The 25,266-nt window shown below is 40.9% G+C and overlaps 1 long non-coding RNA gene across 1 annotated transcript; it reads left to right on the top strand.

The window, feature by feature from the left end:
- Window positions 1-1,572: 1,572 nt before the first annotated feature.
- LOC309866996 lies at window positions 1,573-7,302 on the top strand. The gene is made up of 3 exons (XR_014312913.1): window positions 1,573-1,684; window positions 5,182-5,297; window positions 6,821-7,302. It is a non-coding gene; the product is annotated as an uncharacterized lncRNA (long non-coding RNA).
- Window positions 7,303-25,266: the final 17,964 nt, after the last annotated feature.

The following is a 25,266-nucleotide window of genomic DNA, read 5'->3' as shown; positions in this document are numbered from 1 at the left end:
GGCTTCTGGTTCAGGGGCAGTAGCAATCCGAGGATGCATCTCTAGAGAGACACTGGGGATTGAACTGGGAATGCATGGCATGGGAGTACAGCCCACAGGGATTTTTTCCTGCAGCTAGTATGATTTTATCTCTAGGTGTCCTTTTCCCTAATTAATAAGTTAATTCCAATTCATGGTGGTTTTTAAAAAAATTACCTTGCACCGTGGCAAGAGCACTGAGAGCTAAGACACCCAGTATCTAATTGCCTCTCTGCCACAGTCTAGCCAAGGGAACCAGCAGCAGAGATTACTGTGGAAAAAGAGTACTGAACTAGGTCCAGGAGCTTGGTCCTCAAGACCTACCACAATCTAGCGTGTTACACTTTGAGCACCTTTTGCCCATTTTTAAAAATTGGGTTGTTTGCTTTTTGAGTTTTAGGAGTTCTTTATTTATTTTGGACATGAGTATTTATCAGATAGGCGATTTTTTCAAATACTTTTCTCATTCTGTAGATTGTCTTTTCCTTCTATTAATGTCTTTTGAACAGTGGATGTTTTAAATTTTGATGAGGTCGAATTTATAAAATTTGTCTTTTATAGATCATGGTTTGGGTGCTGTATCTAAGATGTCTTTGCCTAACCCTATGTCTCAGAGATTTTTTTCTATGTGTCCTAGAAGTTCTGTGATTGGGGTTTTACTTTTGGTCTCTGATCCATTTTGGCTGATTTTTGCATGATGTGAGAGTGTACCAAATTTCTTATTTGTTTGTTTGCAAATGGATATCCAGTCGTTCCTGCACCATTTATTGAAAAATTTGTCCTTTCTCCATTGGATTTTCTTTGCATCTTTTTTGAATATCAATTGGCCAGATATATGTAACTCTATTTCTAGAATCTCTGTTCTTTTCCGCTATTTATCTTTCTGTCAATACCAGACTGTCTGATTACTATAGCTTTATGATGAGTCTTGAAATTAGGTAGTATAAGCCCTCCAAATTTGCTCTTCATTTTCAAACTTGTTTTGAATATTCTTGTTGTGTTTTTTTTTGTTGTTGTTTTGTTTGTTTGCATTTCCATGTGAATTTCAGAAGCAGCTTTTCAATTTCTACAGAAAAGGCTTCTGAGATTTTGTTTAGGATTGCATTGACTTTACACAGATTGTAAGATTCACCTCATTTTTAAAAAAACATGTCTCAGAGGGGTGCCTGGGTGGCTCAGTGGGTTAAAGCCTCTGCCTTTGGCTCAGGTCATGATCTCAGGGTCCTGGGATCAAGCCCTGCATCGGGCTATCTGCTCAGCGGGGAGTCTGCTTCCTCCTCTCTCTGTGCCTGCTTCTGTCTACTTGTGATCTCTGTCTGTCAAATAAATAAATAAAATTTTAAAAAATAAAAATAAAATATAAAAATCATGTCTCAGCAGGCTTCCCGCTGAGCAGAGAGCCTGATGCGGGACTCAATCCCAGGGCCCTGAGATCATGACCTGAGCCGAAGGCAGTGGCCCAACCCACTGAGCCACCTAGGTGCCCTCTAATATCCATATTTTTGAAAACCATTGTTTTTCTCTTTCTTTCTGTCAGTGGTTTTAGGTGAGAATTATAAATCTCTTCCCTGTTACTCCATCTTGACTGGAAATGGCAGATGAGCAAACTAAGGTCTTTGACCCCAAATCCTGTGCTCTTTCCTTAAGAAGACTGATGGAAGAGAAGGTGAGTATAGCCTCACCTTCAAACCAACAAACAAAAAAGATTTTATAAGAAGTTAAATTTTACTCCTGTTACTACCTTCAATAAATGTTTAAAACCCTGTCCCCCACCACTTGATATAATTGGGTTACTACACATCAATTTTTAAATTCCCAAATTTTGATTTTCATACATTAAATCTCTTCTTTTTGTCCGATTCTTTGTATGAAAAGTCACAGAAAAACCAATACTGGAGCAAATTTACAGACATGGAGGAGACGCTGCTTCCTCTGTAATTCTGATAGTTCAATGATCTCCCCATACACAGGACACAGCCATTTAGTATGAAAAGTGGGACTGATTTTTCTGATAAATCTTATCTTGTCACAAAAGAGCAGAACCCAGGACCATGGGATCTTGGTGGTTCTAGGCAGAAACCCTAATGATCTACTATATGTACTTAGCTTTTGACTTCATTAACTTGAAAATGAAACTGTTGGGAAAGCTAATCTAATGTCATCCATTAAATAAGAAAAATAGAAATTAGATCATTAAAGTGACGGTGGCTGGTGCCAAGGTGAACATATTGAAAAATATTATTCTCCCTTATTTCAGAGCAGTTCCTTAATTAAGATTTCTTCCACCAGCGAAGCTAATTTCATAAGTTTATACAGCCAGCAAATTTCAATTTGCACCTCCCAAAAGTAACCCTTTTGCATTATAGGGAATCTGTGTTTATTCTCCAGGAAGGAAACGAGGCTGGAAGGCAAGAAAGACACCTCCATGTGGCCGGGCAGTGCCTCTCCGTCCAGCCTCCGCCAACAGTTGCATTTCCAATTCCTCAGACTCAATTTGGGCTTATCTACTTTGCACATCAACAGCTAGTCTAAGAACTATGGCTGGAGAGAGCAGGCTGGCTCTGGATTTTATCCCTCCTTGAATTTGTTGATGAAAGTAGAAGCCTGAATAGCGGTATCGTTCCCGTCGCTGGTTTCCATGAAGATGGGGCAGCATAAATTCAATAACTGTTCAGAATATTAATTTAAGCTTCAGCCCGACAGCCAATGATCACTGGAACATACAGTACTGACCCAGCTGCTCAGCTCTTTCAGAAATGACTTAATTACACAGTCGGAACAGCTGCTAGCGCCCGCCAAAGACAAGGGGAAAAAAAAAAACAGTTAAAGGAGAAACAAGACAGGATTAATTTGTGGTCTCACTCATTACGACCTCCTGCTGCCACCCTTTGCGAAGCCACTGAGCCTTCACTTCTTAGAAAATGACCCCATACCTCCAGCCACTCTTAGTGGTTCCCTTGATTTTTCAGAAATCATAGCAACACCCAGGAGTCATTAAAAGTACATGGAGCATGTAATCTGTTCCGAAGGGGAAAAGTCTCCCCCGGGGGGACCAGGGATGGTCCACAGAGCCTCAGCCCTCCCCTCCGTGGGGGGGGAGTCTCCCTCTAGATGTAGCCATGCAAGCCCAGGGTGCGTCTCACTTTCCTTCCATCCCTCCTACCCCTTCTCTCATCTTTCTTCTTCCCTTTTTCCATTTTTTTTCTTTCTCCCTTCCTTTGTCACTCTCTGGCTGCAGGATCGAGGGAGAGGAATTGAGGCTCAGAGAGCTTCTGTCCTGCCTGTAAGGCCATTGGACTGGTTAGGAAGCGATTTTTTTTCTGCTTCAGAACCCATCTTCTCTGTGATGCTGAGGCCAGACTCTGCAAGCGGCATTTCTGCTTTGTCACTGGCTCCTCGTTGGCAGGCCAGCAGGAGACGGTCGGGCTGGGCAAAGGAGAAGGGACTGCTGCCTCCCGTTGGCTTCCCAGTAGGGTCAGCATCTCGCCTGTTGTGGTTTTCACGACTTCCCACATCCTCAGACGGGCCCCTCAGAAATGCCAGTGTCAGTCAACCCAGAGCTCTGGGTCCCAGTTATAAAGGGCTCTGCTCCGAGCATTGAGGTTCTAATACCCTCGTCCTTTTCTCTCTGCCCCACTAGCCCTGCAGCAGTTGCTGCCTCCTAAAGTCACCATCCCTCTGTGCCTCCGTGACCTCGTTGTATTTTTTTTAATACTCCATCTCCACTATCCATTTAACCAATTCTTCTGGTTAAATCCTTTTCTGTTAAAGTTACGGGCTTGGTTTCTGTTTTCCTAATACACAGAGCATTAGGATTCAAAACCAAGTATGTTTGACTCAAATCCAGAACCTTGATCCCCTCTAGGTGCTGTTCCCTCTCACTCCCTGTTGCTACCTGAGGCAAAGAGGCACTGATCTACTCAACCTCCTAAATTCTTCTGCTAGACCCATCCATGCACCACATTATAAAAATCTACTTTTGTCAAGCACCCCACTAACTCAGTTTAACCAGAACCTTCCACCCTCGGTATCTGATCTGGCTGCCCATCCTCCGGCACCCCCCAGGTGATGTCTGGTCACCCTGATTTGTCTTCAGCAGGAATTCAGTTTGGTCAGTTTAGCCAGACCAATCCCCCTTACCCCACATCTTCCTCTCAGTAATTCTCTATCTACTGACCCTCACCATGCTTCCCACTTGCCCATCCTGTATTCTGAGTTGAGTCCCGTCTCTCTCTCCCACCATGAAATCCCGTTGCAGTGCTCCCCATACATTCATAACGGTCCTTGATACAGTCTGTCTCACCACCTTCAACAAATATCATAAAATTTTTTTTTTATTAACAGTGTCATTCAAAAACCACTTTGAATCAAGTATCATTAGGAACTCAAGTTACAGTCTTTGGGTGCATTCCTTGGGGAACGTCTAAAACATTGTCATATTGGTGGTGGAAGGTTCCATCCACTGTTAATGGTTTGGAAAGCACCTAGCATAACATAAGTGAATATAAAGCCTCAGATAAATAAAAAACTGAGCTCTGATTAATATATTCCTAAAAAGATCACAGAATTGACACATTTGCAAGTCATAGCAATAATGGGAACTTACCAGCCCTCTGAGTTTCAACTGGAAATCTCATTTCTCTAAAAGCAGAACATACAGTATACTTTTGACCTTGTCTTGCTGATAATTTCATTTTGCAGAGGAAGAGAAAGAAACACAAGGAACTTTCCTCCTAGATTTAATTCTGACCTTGGAGGAAGAACTAAAAACTGATTACTGAAGCAGAAGTGTAGGAAGCTGGGGGGCTGGGAATCTTTCACATGGGGGGTTAAAATGTCCAAGAAAAACCATTCGGGGAGGCTTTGATATGGATCCTAAAGTCAGCACACAGCTCTCAGAAGTTCAGAGGAAAGGGCAGTCTGATCCCATAGCCAGATGATCTGAAAGAGAAAATAGTATATGAGGGGTGACCGGATCTCAAAAATGGAAATCTGGGGATGGAAGAGTAAGGCTCTTGGCAAGGAGTGAAAGAGATCGGCCTCCAGAAATGCCAGTATGTCTGCACAGAGAGTAGTCTACTGAGCTTAATTTACCAAAGTGTTCGGCCAAAGATAGGAGAGGTGTACAGCAGATGGTGATCAGTCCATGTCCCTTTGTTACAGGTGCCGTCTCGAAATGAGCTCTCTAGGTCACTGCCTTCAAGATATTTTCCTCCCAGGGAAGAGACAAATAAGCCAAAAAATAAGCAATAAAACCATAAATACTTAAAGGATGACAGGTAAGTATGATAATGTTATGTGTGTGTGTGTGTGTGTTGAGCCAATGGAAATTGACACTATTCTACCATTTTTGACCTACAAAGATGGCCATTTCATATGGTACAACCCACCATATTGTTGGGGGTTCAGGGTGACTTTCCACATAAGGTCATGAGCCAAGGCCTCTCAGAGGACATGGTAGATGAGCAGAGACCTGAATACAGGGAGGGAATGAGCCATGTCAAAACAGAAGAGCAGTCCAGCTGTAGGGGAAAGCAAGGTTTAAGATTTTGAGGTAGGAGTACTGAGTATGAAGAATGTCTGAAGTCCAGTGTAGATACAGTGGAGGACGAGGGGCAAGAGCAGGATGAGATAAGACGGAAGGGGCAGCCGGAGACAGATCGTGTAGAGCCTTCTGGGGCGCTCAGGTCATGACAAAGACTTTGAGTTTGGTTCTGGGAATAAAATGAGAAGCCCTTAAAGGTCTGAGCACAGAGCGCCTGGGTGGCTCAGTGGGTTAAGCCACTGCCTTCGGCTCAGGTCATGATCTCAGGGTTCTGGGATCAAGTCCCGCAATGGGCTCTCTGCTCAGCATGGAGCCTGCTTCCCTTCCTCTCTTTCTACCTGCCTCTCTGCCTACTTGTGATCTCTCTCTCTGTCAAATAAATAAGTAAAGTCTTTGAAAAAAAAAAAAAAAAAGGTCTGAGCACAGAGGTGATATGATGAATGGACAATCTTGGGAACCCTGTGAAGGGGCAAGCCTGGAAGCAGGGGCCTGCTTGGGAGGCAGTGAAGATAGACATTAGGACACAAGAGTGGCAGGATTTGCAGATTGGATTGGATGTATGGTTGAGAATGAAAAGCTCAAGATGAAAGAACGTTGGCCTGCGCTACTGGTAAGGGGGCATTTACAGTGCTAGGAAAGAAAAACGGTGAAAATTGACTTGGGTGGAAAAAATGAAGAGTTTGGTCTTCATTACCTTGAATTCAGCATTCTTCTCAGATATCCAATTTGAGATAACAAGTTGGAAGTTGGATAAACAAATGCAGGGTTTTAAGAATAGGACAAAAGGGGAGTTATTAGCATAATGATCTGTTTAATGCAAGGAAGGGGAGAAATCCCCTAGGGAATGACTGTAGATAGAATAGAGAAGAGCTCTAAGATCTGAAGTCCGAGCACTTCCACACTTAGAGGCTGTGAGGAAAGAGATCCGGCAGAGGAACTCAGCAGTGTCAGCGAGGACAGAGGACAGACACACACACGCTTACACACATGATCACTCTAAGTCCCAGTCCTTGCTACAGCCCTGTTTGGAAGAGGGACCTTTCAGAAGGCATAAGGGAAGCTAGAGAAGGATCCACGGAGAACCCTCAGGCATCATCGGTTCCCAGAACTATGACGGCGACACTCCAGAGGCTCTCCATCCCATGAGAATGAACCTCTGTGTCACCCCTTCCTCTTCCGCCACCTCTTCCAAACCCTAAGTGACAAAAGTCAGGTCCACATATTTCAGGTATTAAAAACTTCTCTTGTCTTGCCAAGGGTCACAACAATTAAAACTCACAGATCCTCATCGAATGGCCATCACTTGCTAGAAGTCCATCCAAAAGCAAATTCCTACCTAGGATGTGAACGATCCGGGTCCAAGGAAACCCAGAGGAATTCTCAGACATGTATCGGCAAAAATATGAAAAGGCTTGAGATTCAATTAATTAGAAGACCAGACAAAGGAAATCAGAGGAGAATCCAACAAGATGATCAAAGATAAAGTAAATTGTAAACAGAATTCCTCTGGGTGGCGCTGTTTGGAGACAACCTTGGAGAACACAGTCACAAATCTGCCAAGAAGAATTCTGGAAGAGACTGGGTCTCTGTTACTGAGGACAGTTGGGTCACCGGGGCTTGCCCATCAGTGCTTATCTTCCCCTCCCGCTACAGAGCGAGGGAGAGATACCTGCCCACACCCACCTCCCTCCGTAGTCAGTCAGAAGAACGAGAGACCCCCAGCAATAGAGGAGCCTGCCTGCCCTAGATTCAGGGCGCCTCCACCAGCTGCAAAGTATTTTATTCTAAATATTTCTGTAAATAAGTCAATAGACAAATGCAGGTCTTGAGAGCACAAGACTTTTGCAAAAGGCATTCAGAAGTTATGAGTTTAAAAAGCATTGATTCCCCCTTGTCCAGGACTGTGGGGGTAAAATGATGCGGCCACAGTGAAAACCACCCAGCAGTGTCTCATCGAAATGAAACCCAGACTCACTGCGTGACCCAAGATTGCCGCTCCTGGCATTCTTTCACGGCTCTCAAAAAAGTGAAGGCAAGGCTCCAACTGGTATCTGCACACTCATGTTCATAGCAACGATATGGAAGCTGGAAGGCAGAAGCCATCAGAGAGTCTGTCAACAGATGGATGAATAAAAAAAATTCCCCTGTGTACAGGGGAATATTATTCAGTCTAAAAAAAGGAGGAAGGGGCACTTGGGTGGCTCAATGGGTTAAGCCTCTGCCTTCGGCTCGGGTCATGATCTCAGGGTCCTGGGGTCAAGCCCCGCATTGCTTCCCTGCCCCCCTTTCTGCCTGCTTCTCTGCCTATTTGTGATCTCTGTCTGTCAAATAAATAAATAAAAATTTTTTTAAAAAGGAGGAAATTCTGACACCAGCAACAACATGGATGAAACTTGAAGACACACTGCTGAGTGAATTAAGTCAGTCATGAAAAGACAAAATCCTAGGCTTCTCCTTATGGGGGATACCTAGAGTGGTTGAATTTGTAGACAGGAAATAGAAAACTGGCTGCTCGGTGCAGGGGTAGAGGGGGGAAGTCATGGGAGTTATTGTTTAAGGGCAACAGAGTTTCAGCTTAGGACAATGAAAAAGTTCTAGAGATGGATGCTGTGAATATACTTACTATCATTGAGCTATACACTTAAAAATGAGTAAAATGGTAAAAACAAGATCGCAAAGTTCAGAGAGTATAGGGTTAAAAGGTGACTGTTCATTAGGCAAATATGTCCCAAAAGACGTCCTGACATTGCTTAGTTGGAACAAAAATCTCGTTGTTAAAGAACCCATCTTTTAAAGTAAGTGGCGGGTGGGGGGGCACCTGGGTGGCTCAGTGGGTTAAAGCCTCTGCCTTCGGCTCAGGTCATGATCCCAAGGTCCTGGGATCGAGCCCCGCATCAGGCTCTTTGTTCAGCAGGGGGCCTGCTTCCTCCTCTCTCTCTGCCTGCCTCTCTGCCTATTTGTGATCTCTCTCTCTCTGTCAAATAAGTAAATAAAATCTTCAAAAATAAAATAAAATAATGGAGGTGGAAAGTGTGGCATGCAAAACTTGGTGTATGTGTGACTGCAGGTAATGAATTTGTGTGGCTTGCCTTTAAGATTCTTTCTCTTCTCTCCATGTATATGAGAGCTATAAATGCATCATTGAAAAATTACAGATCTCAGTATAATTCAGGTAGCTGGGGGGATAGTGTATTGTCAGGTGTGCTGGAGAAAAAAGAACTGGACTTTAAATAATTAAGCCAAATTGATTGCATTAATTAACTTACGTCCTTAATCACTAATTTCATTTTTTATATTTCCCCTGACTTATGGGGGAGGAATAGTCTTTGTCTCAAAAGCAGACTTTAGTGACCTAACAGTTTGAAAAGCAACCAGAGATAACAAAGCAAATATATTTAAATGGAAGCATGCCAGCAATTATTAGTTAATGGAAAGCTTTTATGATTTTGGCCTGAGGTCATTGCTTTGCCTGCTAAGCTATAATGTGGGCACGGGAGAATAACAACTTGGTTTTCTTTTTCTTTTTAATGAAAGTACTGATAAGTAATTTTGAAGTTTTTATTAAATTAAAAATTAAAAGATGGTAAAATAGTCTAACAATATAAAAACTCTGTTATATCTCAGTTGAGGGATTTCCTTTTTAAAATATTTTTAAATTGATATATAATTGACAAATAATATTGTATCAGTGTCTGGTCTACAACATGGTGATCAGCATATGGAAATGCAGTGAGATAATCACCACAAGAAGTTTAATTACCCTCCATCATCACACATAATTACAAATTTGTATCAAATTTCTTTTGATTACAACTTTGGAGCCTCCCCCCACTTAGCAACTTTCAAATATGTAATACAGCATTATTAACTATTGTCACCATGCTGTACATTATATCCCCAAGACTGACTTGTTTTATAATTGGAAGTTTGTAACTTTTGACCTCCTTCACCTATTTCTCCCCTCACCCCCTGCCTTGAAACCACCAGCTGTTCTCTGTATCTATGAGTTTGGCTTTTTTTTTTTTTTTTCCAGATTCCATGTTATCAGCGAGATCATACAGTATTTGTCCTTCTCTGCCTGACTTATTTCATTTATGTTCATCCCCGTTGTCTCAAATAGCAGGATTTCCTTCCTTTTTATGGCTGAATAATATTATATTGTATGTATATATATATATATACACACACACACATCACATCTTCTTGATCCATTCATCCATTGGTGAGCACTAAGATTGTTTCCATGTCGTGGCTATTGTTGATAATGTTCCAATGAGCACAGGGTGCAGATAATCTCTTTAAGATAGTGACTTCATTTCCTTTGGATATATATCCAGAAGTGGAATTTCTGAACCATATGTTACTTCTGTTCTATGGTACTTCCTCAACATTTTTGAAGACCTCCATGCTGTTTTCCACAGCGGCTGCACCTGTTTGTGTTCTAACCAACACTGCCTAAGTGTTCCTTTTTTTTCCACTTTCTCACCAACGCTTGTAACATCTTGTCTATTTTTTTTTTTTTTAATAATCGTTATCCTACCAGGCATGAGATAGTATCTCATTGTGGTTTTGAATTGCATGTCGCTGCTCATTAGGGATGTTGAACATATTTCCATATATCTGTTAGCCATCTGTATGTCTTCTTTGGAGAAATGTTTATTCATGTCCTTTGCCTATTTTTAAATCAAATTATTTGTTTTATATTGACTTATATGAGCTCTTTATATATCTTGGAAATTAACCCCTTATCAGGTATACCTTCTGCAAATATTTACTCCCATTCCACAGGTTGCTCTTTCATGTTTTGCTGATGGTTTCCATTGCTATAAAGAAGCTGTTCAGATCAATATAATCCCACTTGTTTATTTTTGCTTTCAGTGCCAAATCCAAAAAGTTGCTCCCAAGACTGAGATCCAAGGGCTTTCCCCCTATGTTTTCTTTATGGAGATGTATGGTTTCAGGTCTTGTGTTCAAGTCTTTAATCCATTTTGAGTTGATTTTTGTGTATCATGTAGATAATGGTCCAGTTTCTCAATTTTGCATGTAGCTGTCCAGTTTTTCCAATGTTATTGACAAGACCATTCTTTCCCCATCATAAATTATTGGTTCCTTTGTCATAAATTAATTGACCATATATATGCAAGTTTATTTCTGGGTTCACTATGGGGGACATTAGAAGATAAGTCCATGTGAAATTGGGAATAAATTTCTACTGGCAAACTTTATTGGTAGTAGCTATACTATTCCCACAGAATGTATAATTGAGGGGGGAGTTCCAAGCACAGTAATTATTAAGATGAAAAAATTTGGATACTTAACATCAAAACAATATAACCTTTCTCTGTTAAACTTTATACAAATATCTGAGACTATTATGAAATATAGGTGAAAATTATAAGCAAAAATATTAATAAAAATTGAGCTAATGTAATAATGAAGGCGGAATTTTAACTGAAATATGCTTTTAACTACATAAGTATTGCAAAAAGATTTTATTTATTTATTCATTTACTTATTTGAGAGTGGGAGTAAGCAGGGTGAAGGGAAGAGGGAAGGAGTGGGGAAGAATCTCAAGCAAACTCCTTGCTGAGTACAGAGCCCAATGTAGGGCTTGATCTCATGACCTCAAGACCATGATGTGAGCCAAAATCAAGAGTCAGATGCTTAAATGACTGAGCCACCCAGGTGCCCCTATATATGTATTTTTCATAATCAGTATTGATGAATCAGACCACCTTGTGAGTAAGAATATAACCTTGTATTCTGTAATCTTATATGTATTTCACTAAAAAAAATTGATATGCATTTTAACCACATTTTAAATTACTCAAATTAAAGATTTAGCAGAAAGCCCTCAATATGACAGATTTCTCTGGCACCGGTTTGGTCTAGAGTTAAAACATCTGCCAAAAAGCCAACCTCGTGAGGAGGACTTGCTTTGCCGAGGAGGTTATACTTTTACATTTTAAGTTTCTGAAGAAATGAAGTCCTTTATTTTATATCTTTAGTATATAAACAACTGATCATTAAAATAAAATACTATGCTCCTCATTAAGAGAAACAAACGAAGAGTGAATTAGCACAGGCTCAAAAATAAGATGAAAGAATGTTACCTTAAAAAATTCAAATGTTATAATGACTCCCCAGGGTAAGTGTTGGGAGAAAGTCTTTACACAGCAAGAGAAAATAGAACAGGGAAGGTAATACCATAAGATTTTAAAAATAAAGAATAAGGAACTGACTTGTCACAAAAGATGACACCCAAATGGCCAGCCAGTATATGAAAAGGTATTTGCTTGCATTCCTCATAGGGAAAAATTCAAATTGGAACCACTTTGCAATACCACTGTGCACCCACCAAAATGGTTTAAAAAAAAAAAAGGGTAGAAAATATCAAGTCTTGGTGATAATTTGGAGCAAATGGAACCCTTTTACACTAATGATGGGTATGTAAATTGGCACAACCACTTGGGAAACCTGTTTGACATTATATACTACAGTTAGACATGTGCATATTTATGACCCCAAAATGCCACTCCTAGGAACCAAGAGCAATGCATATGTGTGTCACATAGGTTCACCAAAAGATATTGATAAAAATGTTTATAACAGCACTATTTCAAATAGCCCATAAATGAAAGCTACACAAATGTTCATCAATAGTCAGATGGGTAAAGTGTGGTAGTTCACATACTGCAATGCTATATATTAGTAAAAATGAGGGATTGGCTAAATAACCCTCAACAGTGTCCATGGTTCTCACAAACACACTGGTGAGTGGCAAAAAACAGACACAAATGAATACATAGTGTATGATTTCATTTGTTTACATTATAAAATTGGTAAAATTAGTCTATGCTGTTAGAAGCTACAAGAATGACTTGGTTGGGAGGTGTGGTAGTAACTGAAAGGAAAAATACAAGGGGATTTCTGGTTACTGGTCATCGCTAATGTCTCACTCTAGGTGCTAGTTATACAGGTATGATCAGATTTTTAAAATTCATCAAGTTGCACACTTTCCGGTATATATGCTATATTTCAAAAATAGTTTTAAAAATAAGGAGGGAATGAGGGACATCTGGCTGGTTCAGTCTGTAGAGTGTGTGACTCTCGATCTCGGGGTTGTGATTTGGGTGTAGAGACTAGTTTAAAATTATTTTTTTTAAGATTTTATTTATTTATTTGACAGATCACAAGTAGGCAGAGAGGCAGGCAGAGAGAGGGGAGGAAGCAAACAGGTTCCCCGCTGAGCAGATAGCCTGATGTGGGGCTCGATCCCAGGACCCCAGGATCATGACCTGAGCCGAAGGCAGAGGCTTAACCCTCTGAGCCACCCAGGTGCCCCTAAAATTTTTTTAATATTAAAAATATATACATAATTAAAAATATATTAATTAAATATATACATCATTAAAATATATTAATTAAATATATACATAATTAAAAATATATACATAAATAAATAAGGAGGGAATGAAAATGACACTATTAATAGGAAAATACAAAAATGGATTCCACAACAGGGCCTCTCCTTGTCATACTAAGGGCTGCATGCCTTTGAGATTGCTTTGAGGGATGGTCCTCTTGAGGGTTGTTGGATTTTGCTTTTCTTTTCTGACAGCTGGTGCTCCTCTCTGATAGGACCAACCAAAACATCATAGACTCTGCACAGTTTGGAACAAGTTCCCAGGTTTTGAACTAAGAGTTGAGAAGGAAGGAAAAAAATAAAATAAAAAACAAAACTAAACTAAACATGGCCACCACACTTTCCCATGACATTTCTACTTATATATTGTTTATAAATCACATTAGTCACCCTAAGACCTAAAATGCAGCTACTAGAGGATCATAAATGCTCTTATATGGGAAGTGGAGGTAATATCTGCTGTTCTGGGCAGCCCTTTAATTCAAATACAGAATTTTATGTGATAACATATAATATAAAATGTCAAATTTGATAGGGATATATATATATTTTATATATATAAAATATATGTATATGGCACAAACGTGTGTGTGTGTGTAAGTATGTACAAAAGACTTGGAGACTTACCTATATATTTAATAAGAAAGTTCAAAACAAAGGGAGGGAACTAGAGCAGGTGAATTGAATGTTATCAACATGAACTAATGCTTCATGGCAAGGTTTCTAACGTCAACACTATTGACCTTGGCGCCAGATAATTCTTTATGGTGGTGGCTGTCCTGCATATTGTAGGATATTTAGTACCCATGGGCATCTAGTGTGTAGTTACCAGATGCCAATAGCAAGTCTCCTCTCCCCAGTCCTGACAAGTAAAAGTGTCTCCTCAAAAGTCTTATAGGGGATAAATTTGCCCAGACTGAGAACCATGCTTTATGGTACATTGTGCCTTTGGCTCTGTCATACCTGCAGGCAAAGGTCACAGTCAAGTCTGGAGTGTAACAGATTCCACAATCTGACCTCTCTCACTATTTGCCATGAAAAGGAGCCAGAGTACCTTGGCGGATCTAGGAACCAGTCTTAGAGAAAAAACAAGATAGGCTGAAAACATTCTAATACTGTCAAAAAGCAAGAATACTTTTAGAAAGTTCTGACTAGTGTTAAAAGAAAAGCAGATTCCTACTGTTAAGATAGGAAAAAAACCTGAACAGATTTATAATAATTAATAGTAATGATAGTAGTATAGAGTCCATTAGAATAAGTTGTGTCTATCAAAAGCATTATGCTATAAAAATAGGTCATATAAAATATATATACAAGGAAGTTTATAAGACACACAACAGTTTACAATACTGTAACCAATTCTCCCACGCCCCCCCATAAAGCTGTTTATTAATTCATTTAAGTTAATACAATTTCCATTCTTGTTTTAGACAACTCCTATTATTGTGGCCATCACTGATAAATAGAGATAGGGAGGAAAACCTTTTAAGATTGCTAATACAAATCTTACAATTTGAGAGTTGCTTATAGGTCTTAACTAGGCAGGTCCTAGGATGTATGTTGAAGCTGTTTCATTTGGTACCATTCTGCCCAGCATCAGTGTGGGAGTAGGAGACCCCTGGATTTCCTAAGGGCTGACATTAAGGAAGAACCAGTCTTAACAAAGGGTGGCCAGAAGGTTGTCTTGAGGAGCTAAATGGGACTGTAAGGCGAATCCTTAACGTGCCAGCATTGTCCCCCTAACCCTGCCGCCACAGCAAGCACAGTCGATAATGAGGCTACTCCAGAATGTGTGTGTAAAGGATCTTGGCTGTTAAGGAAGCTAACCTAACCTCACTGCTTCAGAAAGAGGTGAAGGCCTATTAATTGGGAAATAAATAACATTCAGCCGATTCATTTCCAAGTTGGAGGAAGGAGAGCTGAACACAAGAGTGGGTGCGCACTCCAAACCAAACAGCCCTCACTTCCAAGATTCCCCAAGCTTCTGCCCCTAAGCATACTCTCCATTACCCTGCTGCTAAGACAAGAGGAAAGAAGATAATAAAACAAACATTGAAAGGACATTTTGGGGTTTAGACTGAACTCTCTGAGACAACCTGTCTTGACCAGAACGCTGTAACGTGCTTTCTTGAAACAGGTTTTGGATAACTATAGAGTGTACTGTTCCATAGTAAATGGCAATAAGGATTAGTCATGATTTACTCTGTGGAGAACATTCATTTAACGTTCCTTCAGGAAATTCACTCACATTTGTAATCACATATTTTGGTAAAAAAGACCTAGTCTTCAGAGCTAAGAGACAGGCTTAAGCCAATCAGGGATGAGTGTGTAACCCAATTCAGACCAGTGAGGTGGAGCAAATGCCACAATCTGTAGAGTGCTCTCTACAATCTGTAGAGAGCAAAGTGTGTGTGGGGGGGTGAAATTGTGAGGCCAGAAACAGCTGCCTCCCTGTTGCTGCCATGAGGGAATGGGCCTGATGATGAAGGAACAGCTAAGAGCTGTAAAACGTTGACTTCCTGAAGCCAGGACTAACTCTGAACTAATCAGTTCTGGAAATCAGTTATTCCCACATTCTTTTTAAAACTGAAGCCAGTGCGTGAAGACTTTGATTTCAATGACTTGCGACATAGAGTATCTTAAAAAATATGGTATGTTCCCAAAATTTTTAGAATACGCACAAAACATGAAACTCAACAGTGCAGTTACCTCTATGGAGGGGTACTGGGAGTCTAGGATAGGAGAAGGCTTCCTTTCCACTGCATAGGCAAATGGACTGCTTTAATTTTCTCTTTGCTTCTTACTGTGTGTGTCTTTCAGTGGAAAAAAGGTAACTAAAATTTTTGTAAACATGTCTTAAATCTTAAGCCTTAAATCTTAAGGCTCATTGCATCCAGATCATTCCAGGAGCTAGTTCAAACCACAGATTTTCCCTTGAAGAATTTGATTCAGCAGGCCTGGGATAGGACCCAAGAACCTCTATCCTCTACAGTTCTCCCACTGATTCCAATAGCAAGCCAAGTAAGGACATCATTCAAATTCGTGGTTCTCAGCCCTCACTGCACATTGGAAGAACCTGGGAGAACTTCCAAAAGTGCTGATGTGTGACTGCTGCTTGAGAAGAATTACATAAGTCTCTGGGTAGATGGTCACTTACAAAGCTCCCTAGGCTGAACTTTGAAAAATCGAGTAATATTAGCTGTTGGAGAAGACATAGAGCACCTGGAATTCTCACACATTGCTGGTAGGAATATAAATTAAGACAATGGGGCACCTGGGTGGCTCTGCTGGTTAAGTGTCCAACTCTTGGCTTTGGCTCAGGTCATGATCTCAGGGTGATGAGGTTGAGCCCCACCTTGGGCTCCATGCTGGGTGTGGAGCCTACTTAAGGTTCTCTCTCTCCCTCTGCCTCTGCCCCTCCCCATCTGCTTTCTCACTCTCTTTCCTTCTATCTCTCTCAAAAAAAATTATTTAGTTAATACAACCATCTTGGAAAATGCTTGACAGTGTCTACCAAGGCTAAACATATGCCTTCCTTACAACCTAGAAATTCTACTCCTAGGTATAGGCCCAAGAGAATTTGGTGTCTGTGGCACCAAAAGACAGGTACAAGATTAGTCACAGAAGCTCTATTTGAAATCACCAAAAACTGGGAACAATCCAAATGTCCATCCACAGTAGAATGAATTTCCAGAGTTGAAACATAAGAAAGATTTACTTATAAATGAAATGTTTAATTACTTAAATTTATGTATCATCTATAGCAGATACACTGCACAGAATCAAAAGCTACAGAGAGAGAGAGAGAGCTGAGTGTGGAAAATAAACTTCCTGTCCTGTAGTCACTCAGTTTCCTTTCCCAGAGCAATTGTTAACAGTTTTTTCTAGAATATTTCATGCACACAAAGACAGATCCATTTGCTTCGCCCTGAAAAGAAAAGCAAACAGGAAAATGAAGAAACTGATATATTCATATGTTGGAATACAACATAGCATATAATATATATATTATATATATAACATATTATATAAAAGAGCAAACTGTGCAAGCAACAACAGCCAAATCACACAGACATTCTATTCAGTTAAGAAAAAACTCCAGATGCATAAGAATGCAGATTGTATGATCTTATGTATATGAAGTTTAAGAGCAGATGAAATTTGTTCATGGTGATAGGAGTCAGAAGAAGCCTCTGGGGGGGCTTCTGGGGTCCTAGAAATATTTTGATCTGATGGTATACACAGGTAGATGGCCTTGTAAAAAGTCATCAAGCTGCACACTTAAGATTAGTGTACTTCACTATAAACATATGTCATGTTTTGATAAAAAGCACAAATAAAAAAAGCAGGAAAAAAATATAATAACTCTAATGGGCAGCCAGGGTTGAAAGCCCACTGCTCTGTAGCCCCAGCCACAAACTGGCATTTAACAAAGAGGTCACACTCCGTTTTGTTAGTGAGGTTTGCCTAGTTCCTCTTATTTCCCTAAAATCCTTCTTTCAATGGATTCCACTGAAATTTGCCTTCTCATGGTTAATCCCCACTGGCCTGAGTGTTAGTGGGAAGGAGTGAACTAAATGCTATGAACATTAAACTATTTCTCTAAACCTCTATTTTTGAGTTATAAGAATTTCTTATGTAATAATAACACTGGAAAGGATAACTAAAATTCAAAATTTATCTGGATATTTTCCTCTCCTGTGATATTTTCTAAACTGTATTATGGATTAGGAGTTGTTTTTAAAATACTGTACACTAAAGAGGTTTCTTGGCATCATAAGCTGAAAATGCAACTGATCTGAAAATATCTACCCCTGCCTTCAAACTCTGCTCACAGCTATCTGACCAGGAAACCAATCACATTAACAGCATTACAGCCCCAGCTCTAGCACATTCTTAATAAAGTGGTATACCTTGGGAGGAAACCAGGGCTGGCTGAGGCTTCTCGATTCTGCCCAAAAACAGCATCTGAAATGAAAACAAGTAGTCACATCTTTTACTTCAAATTAAAGGTGCCAATTCAGTTTCTGGAATGAACAGAAATCCTATTCAAGATTAGGATTATAAAATCCTTAGCACTTCCACTATTTAAGATTAGAACCTTCTATTCCAAGCAGAAGACTTATCACTCACCCTGGAAAATACTCTTTTTCTTTTTTCAGCAGTAATGATGAGAAGCTACTCTGTGTAAGGGACTGTGGTCAGAATACAAAGCAAATAAGACCTAGTTTTAACCCCAGTGAGGTTTATCAGAGGCGTATCACACATGCAAAAGGAAACATACCCAGTTACAGACAGAGCAAGAGTTAACGAACCTAGTTCAGACAGAGTGGCCCAAGGGTTCAGATGTGGCTAAGATTACTTCAGATTAAGAGGATATAACCCGGAAGCCCGTCTTGACCGTCTCCGCCCCATGTCTCCTTTAAAGAAAGAGCAGTTAGAGGGCAAGAATGATTGAAAAGCAATTCAAACCCCACCAGAGCTTCTTGAAGAATGTCAAAGGACACACAAGGGATCACACAAGAGTAAATCTTGTGTCTCTCTCCATTTCTCTCTATTTGCCACACACTGTGGCTCCGGGAGCCAAGTGAGCAAAACAATGGACTGTGGAAGAGACTGTGACAACCCCCTGCTAATTATTTTGTCCAGTAACAGATGGTTTACCTCATCTTCTTCCATAAACCTTTGATGTTGTTCCTCTTTCCTCCATGCCCTTCAGAACAATAAGAAACTATACATCTAGCACTTGAGTGAAACTAGTGATGTGGTTAGCCTAAGTATCTTTTCTTCACTTAATATTGACAACTACCCTCTGAAGCAGATCTCACTCATGTCCATTTTACAGATGAAGAAACCAAGGCACAGAGGAGTCAAGTAGCTTGCCAGATTCACACAGATTCACATGCGAGAGCCAGAGCCTGAATCTGAACTCTGAGCCCATGCTTCTTAACCTCTAGATGATAAGCACATTCTAGGGTGCTGCTCCTTGAGGAAGTGTTCCGTGACAGCAGGAGCTCACACTTTTTTGAGGAAGTGTTCCGTGACAGCAGGAGCTCACACTTTTTCCAGCAGTAAAGCAGTCCACACTTTCATTTAGCCTCAAGGTATTTCTTAATGTTGATATGTTGCCTTCAGCTAAAGCAATCCTGAGGGAGAAGAACAAAGCTGGAGACATTATACTGCATGATTCAAAATGCAATGCAGAGCTGTAGTGATCAAAACAGTATGATACTGACATAAAACAGACATTTTTAGAACAATGGGACCGAATAGAGGACGATGAAATAAATATACACATGTATAGTCAACTGATCTTTGACAAGGGGCCGCAAACAATTGGGAAAGGGTGATCTTTTCAACAGATGGTATTGTGGAAACTGAATATCCATATGCAGAGGAATGAAATTGAACCCTTATCTCATGCTGTCTACAGAAACCAACTCAAAATGGATTAAAGACTTAAACACAGGACCTAAAATTTAAAAACTACTAGGAAAAAACATAAGGGAACTGCTTCTTGACAATGGTCTGAGCAGTGATTTTTTGGCTGACTCCAAAAGGGTTCAACAAAACAAAAAAAGATAGGACGTATCAAACTAAAAAGTTTCTGCACAGCAAAGGAAGCAATCAACAGAGTGAAGACAACCTAGAGAATGAGAGGGGATATCTGCAAACCGGACATCTCACCATGGGTTAATATTTAGAACATTATGAGCAACTCAACTCAAAGCCGGGAAGCAACCTGATTTTTCAAAAATGGTTAGAGGATCTGAATAGACATTTCCCAAAGGAAGACATACAAATGGACAAGTATGTGAAAGGTGTGCAACATGACTCATCATCAAGGAAATACAAACTAAACTATAATGAGATATTACTTCAGACTTGTTAGGGCGACTGTTATCAGAAAGACAAAAGATAAGCATTGAGAACAGGGAAAAAGGGAACCAACAGTGTATGGTACAGTCATTAGGGAAAGAAGTGTGGAGGTTCCTCAAAATTTAAAAATAGAACTATATGTTCAAAAGAAATTAAATCACAGTGCTGAGGAGATATCTACACTCTCGTATTCATTGCAGTATTATTCACAACAGCCAAGATGTTGGAACAACCCAAGCATCCACTGATGGATGAATGGATAAAGAAAATGTAATACATGTACCCACACATACAGTGGAATATTATTCAGCCTTCAAAAGGAAGGAAATCTTAGCATTTGCAACAACACGGATGAACCTGGAGGACATTATGCTAAGTTAAAGAGGCTAGACACAGAAAGATACTACATGATGTCACCAATGTGTCGAATCTAAAGAAGTCAAACTCTCAGAAGCAGAGAGTAGAATGGTCGTTGCCAGGGGCTAAGGGGTGACGGAAATGAATAAATATTCATCAAAGGGTATTAAGTTTCAGATATGCCGATGAATACATTCTGAAAAGCTAGTGTGCCGTGGGGTAACTATAGTTAATAATAGTGTGTGGTACACCTGAAACTTGCCAAGAGAACAAATTTTAATTGTTCCTACAAAGAAATAGTTATAGTGAGGTCGGGTGCCTGGGTGGCTCAGTGGGTTAAGCTGCTGCCTTCGACTCATGATCTCAGGGTCCTGGGACTGAGTCCCGCATTGGGCTCTCTGCTTAGCAGGGAGCCTGCTTCCCTTTCTCTCTCTCTGCCTGCCTCTCTGCCTACTTGTGATCTCTGTCTGTCAAATAAATAAATAAAATCTTAAAAAAAAAAGAAATAGTAATAGTGAGGTGATTGATATGTTAATCAGCTTATTTAAACATTCCAAGGTTTATACATCTTAAGTATATATAATTAAAAGGTATCATACATTTTAAGTATATGTAATCTTTATTTGTCAATTATATCTCAATAAATCCGGAAAAAAATATGTTACCCATTTTTTTCTGTTTATGCCATCTCCACATCTATATTATAAGCTGCGACTCCCAGGGCCCATTAGAAATCCCATATTATCAGGGCTCAGTAACCAGAGTGTGGGCTCAGTAACATCTGATTCTCTTTTCCTGCATCTCATCCCCTTGCTAGTGCCTAGCACAATGCAATATCCACAGTGGGTAATCTCACAATATTGCTTGAACTGAAGACAATAAAGACACTAACTAAATTTATTTCAGAATTTTAGGCATAAGCTCTACACAGCACTTTCATCTCTCAGACTACACTTGGCATATTTGGGGCTATGAAACAAAAAAATAAATAACTGCAGGAAAGCTTATTACAGAAGTTTCAGATGAATTATGGCAAACTAATAGCAATCTTGCCCCAAAATAACAACTGAAATAATGCATTGGTATGATGACTCTCAGCCTCTGAGTGAATTTCAATCATTTTTTTCTTCCTCTCTCCCTTAGAAAGAGCAATGATTAATCTGTTGGTGAAAGATCAGAACTGGAAAAATAAGGCTCACCGCCACAGAGCATGACTAATGGTCAGAGAGGGGGACTAGCAATACCCACAGAGGTCTGCCCTCGGCTCCCTATCTATTCTCGTAGCTCGGCCCCACTCCTCTTGCCACATGGTCTGTGTGCTTTGGGCTCTGCATTCTGTCATGTGTCGTGAGGGCTGCTTGCTTTCCTGCCCAGACTCTCCTGCTGTAAATCACGGCTGCCCGGGGCTCCGTGTGCTGTGCGCCAACGCTGGAGCTGCCAATATTTAGAATCCCGCAGACAGGCTTCTCCTGCAGGCTTCTCCTTCAGGTCTAAAAAGTGCCCCTGTGAGAAAAAGGCATTGAAATACTAAGAGTCTAAGTCTTAATAGAATGAGGTTTGAAACTCTATTAAATTAGGAAACCTGAACTTCGTTGATTTTGAGATTACCTTCTAGGGCAGAGGATGTATATTTTCAGCTTCATAGAAATAGGGGTTTTATCAAAGTGGGGGGCGTTTTGAGAAGCTGAGAAAGATGCATTAAGCACCTTCCCCTAAAATACCCCTCCTGTAATCTTGACTAAGTCAAGGTATTTTGAGTAAGGATGACTCCTTAGGGATTACTCCCTTCCTCCAGCACCTTCTGCCCTGGAGCCTAAACCCCAGGCCTAGCCTGACTCCTTTGTGTTCTGTTCTAGCTAAGAAGTACTAGATCCACCAAACGCCGCTGACAGATCACATTTATGAAGGCTTGTTAAAGCCAGGCGCTGTTCCAATGTGTTGTATTCACTCATTTAATTTTCAGAACAACCCAGTAATGTAGGCTTTTTCTCCACCTTCTACATCATTTATGATTGAACAAACTGAATCACAGAGAGATCTTGTAATTCACTCAAGCTCATGTTGTAGATCAGGGGTAGAGCTGTGAAGTGGCTCTTCTAAGAAGGAACATTGGGTAGTGATGGTGAGAATAAGGGGAGGAGGATGTAGAAGAAATGAGATGGCACAGGAAATCAAAGAAGGCCGCAGGTTCTCTGCCCCGTCTCCCTTCAGGAGACAGAGTCTATCTGGCCTGGCCCTGTGATTGCTTTGACCAGTTAAATGTGGCACAAGGGACGTTGTATAGGATACAGGTCTGAGTTTTAAGAGGCCCAGCAGCTTCTGCCTTTCTCCTGTTGGAAGCCAAATGTCAGGAAACCGAGAGTATCCTGCCGGAAAGAGAGGCCACGTGAAGAAGACTGGAGAATGTGACATCTCATGGAAGGAGACTAGGAGGAGGAGGAAGGCACCCCAGCTGACAGCACCAAGCCCCCCAGGCCTGTGAGAAAGGCCTTCACGGACTTCGAGTCCAGCCCTGCTGTCAGCCAGTTGGAGTCTTGTGAGAGGCCCCGACTAAGACTGACAGAAGAACCACCCAGGGGCGCCTGGGTGGCTCAGTGGTTTAAGCCGCTGCCTTCGGCTCAGGTCATGATCTCAGGGTCCTGGGATCAAGTCCTGCATCGGGTTCTCTGCTCAGCGGGGAGCCTGCTTCCCTCTCTCTCTCTGTCTGCCTTTCCGTCTACTTGTGATTTCTCTCTGTCAAATAAATAAATAAAATCTTAAAAAAAAAAAAAAAAAAGAAGAAGAACCACCCAGTCAACCCAGTCAACAGTAAGAAATGATAATCTTGTTTTAAGACACAAAGTTTTAGGATGGTTTATCACATAACAATAGTTAACTGATACAGATGGTTACTGAATTACTTGAAGTTCCTTCTTGCCCTCAAAGTTGATGGCTCATAAAGTGGGATAAGCATATTTGGTGGGCACAGAATGCTAATATAGGAAAAGATTGGAAGGTAAGTGAGGCACCAGATGAGGTGGGCCTTTAGGGCCAAGCTTGGGAATTTCAGCCTTAGCTGGTAGGTTCTGGAGATTTCTGAGGAGGCAGGTGCCATGAGAAGATTGTTTTTCCAGAAGACTAACACAGCAGCAGCATATAGAACAGACGTAAGCATACAGGACGCAGGTGAGAGGGAAGAAGGCAGCAAGACCTGGTTGCTGAACCAAAGACTTGCGTAGAAATGACTGAGCAAGAAGCCACAAAATGCAGAATCAAACATTCTGACCTTAAAGCACAGAAGTTTTCTGCCGTAACTACAGACTCAAGTAACTCTTTATCTTTTCCAACTATGTGTGCTCTTTTTCAAAAATCCATGGAGGGGCGCCTGGGTGGTTCAGTGGGTTAAATCCTCTGCCTTTGGCTTGGGTTATGATCTCAGGGTCCTGGGATCGAGTCCCGCATTGGGCTCTCTGCTCAGCGGGGAGCCTGCTTCCCCCACCCCCTGCCTACTTGTGATCTCTTTCTGTCAAATAATTAAATAAAATCTTAAAAAAAAAAAATCCATGGAAAGATACCTGGTGTGTGAATAAGAGCTTGGGTTTTAAAATAAGAAAACTTTGGTTTTACCCCTGTTCTCTGCTGCCTTCTAGCTGCGTGACTCTGAGCAAGTTACTGAACTGTGCTACATCTTATCTTCCTCCTCTGTAAAGTGGACATAATGAAAATGCCTCACAGGCTCCGATGATTGTTTCTCTTCCACAGAACAGCCCACGCTGGAAGTTTCAGACTGGTGGGTGGCTCTTCTTTTTTGTTTTTTGTTTTAAGTATTGTTTTTCCCTTTCACCCATTTCACCATCCCCACACCACCTCTCCTCTGGTAACCATCTGTTGTTCTCTAGAGTTAAGGTTGTTCTGGTCATGCCCATTCCCAGCAGGAGGGAGGAGAGAGCCTTTAGAGGAGCACACCTAGGAAGTTTATGGGGCTGACTCAGAAGTGGTACACACTTCTTCCTCTTCCACAGGCAAGGACTTGGGTGTACGGCTGCAAAGAGGCCTGGAAAAATCCCAGCTATGGTTCCATTCGGTGGGAGACAGAAGGGAAGAGAAGACCTGGGTATTAATTAACATGACGGAACTACTAAACCCGCCACAGTGTATCTGCCACCAAACTGCACCCATCCCTTGGGTTGTAGCTTGAGCATTAGAATTTTATTGCTTAAATTTATTTTTATAATTTTTTAAATTATGTTATGTGAATCACCATGCAGTACATCATTTGTTTTTGATGTAGTGCTCCCTGAGTCATTGAGCAACAGGATTTTAAAAATCTCCTCAAATGACTCTAATGGACAACGAAATTTGAGAACCACTAGCTTAAGCCACCACCACCAGGGTTTGCTATTCCTTGCAGCTGAAAGCATTTCCAACTCGTAGGTCTTCTCAGGCAGCGTTTCTCCACCTTCTGTGAAATTAGAATTACCCCGGGGGTGGGGGGACTTTAAAATTTTTCAGGACCTAAAGTGCATTCCAGATCAGTCATATCTGAATTTCTGGGAGTGGGCCACAGCCATCGGTAGTGTTGAAAGCTCTCCAGGGGATTCCAGTGTGCAGGCAAGTTGCAGAACCATACTCAGAAGAGGGAAATTATGACAGATTTGTCTCTTGCGCACTTTTCTGTCTCATGGGCTAAGCCCACTCTTCTCAAACTTTCATGAGCATAGGTATCACCTGGGGTCCTTGTTAAAATGCAGACCCTGGGTCTGTGGGTCTGGGGTAGGGCCTGAGAGTCTGTATTTCTAACAAGTTTCGAGGTGAGGCTGACCTACTAGTTCATGGACCATGCTTCAGGCAACAAAGGGCTAAGCAACCATATGGAGTCCTGAAACTTAAAATTTAGCAGCTCGTTCTAGGAATAAAGATTTGTAGTAATTAGTGAAGACCATATATAGGTTACTATTCTTTCCTTCAAGGGAACTAGCATCCCATAGTAATGAAATATGAATACTTTCATATTTCAAAGTTGCTAGAGGGCTGTTTCAAATGATCCCATGAGATATTCCAA

The sequence above is a fragment of the Mustela nivalis genome (assembly GCF_964662115.1).
Source record: "Mustela nivalis genome assembly, chromosome: 6".
NCBI lineage: Eukaryota > Metazoa > Chordata > Mammalia > Carnivora > Mustelidae > Mustela > Mustela nivalis.
Note: the sequence above shows the minus strand (reverse complement) of the source record. Positions and strands in the feature narration are given on the sequence as shown.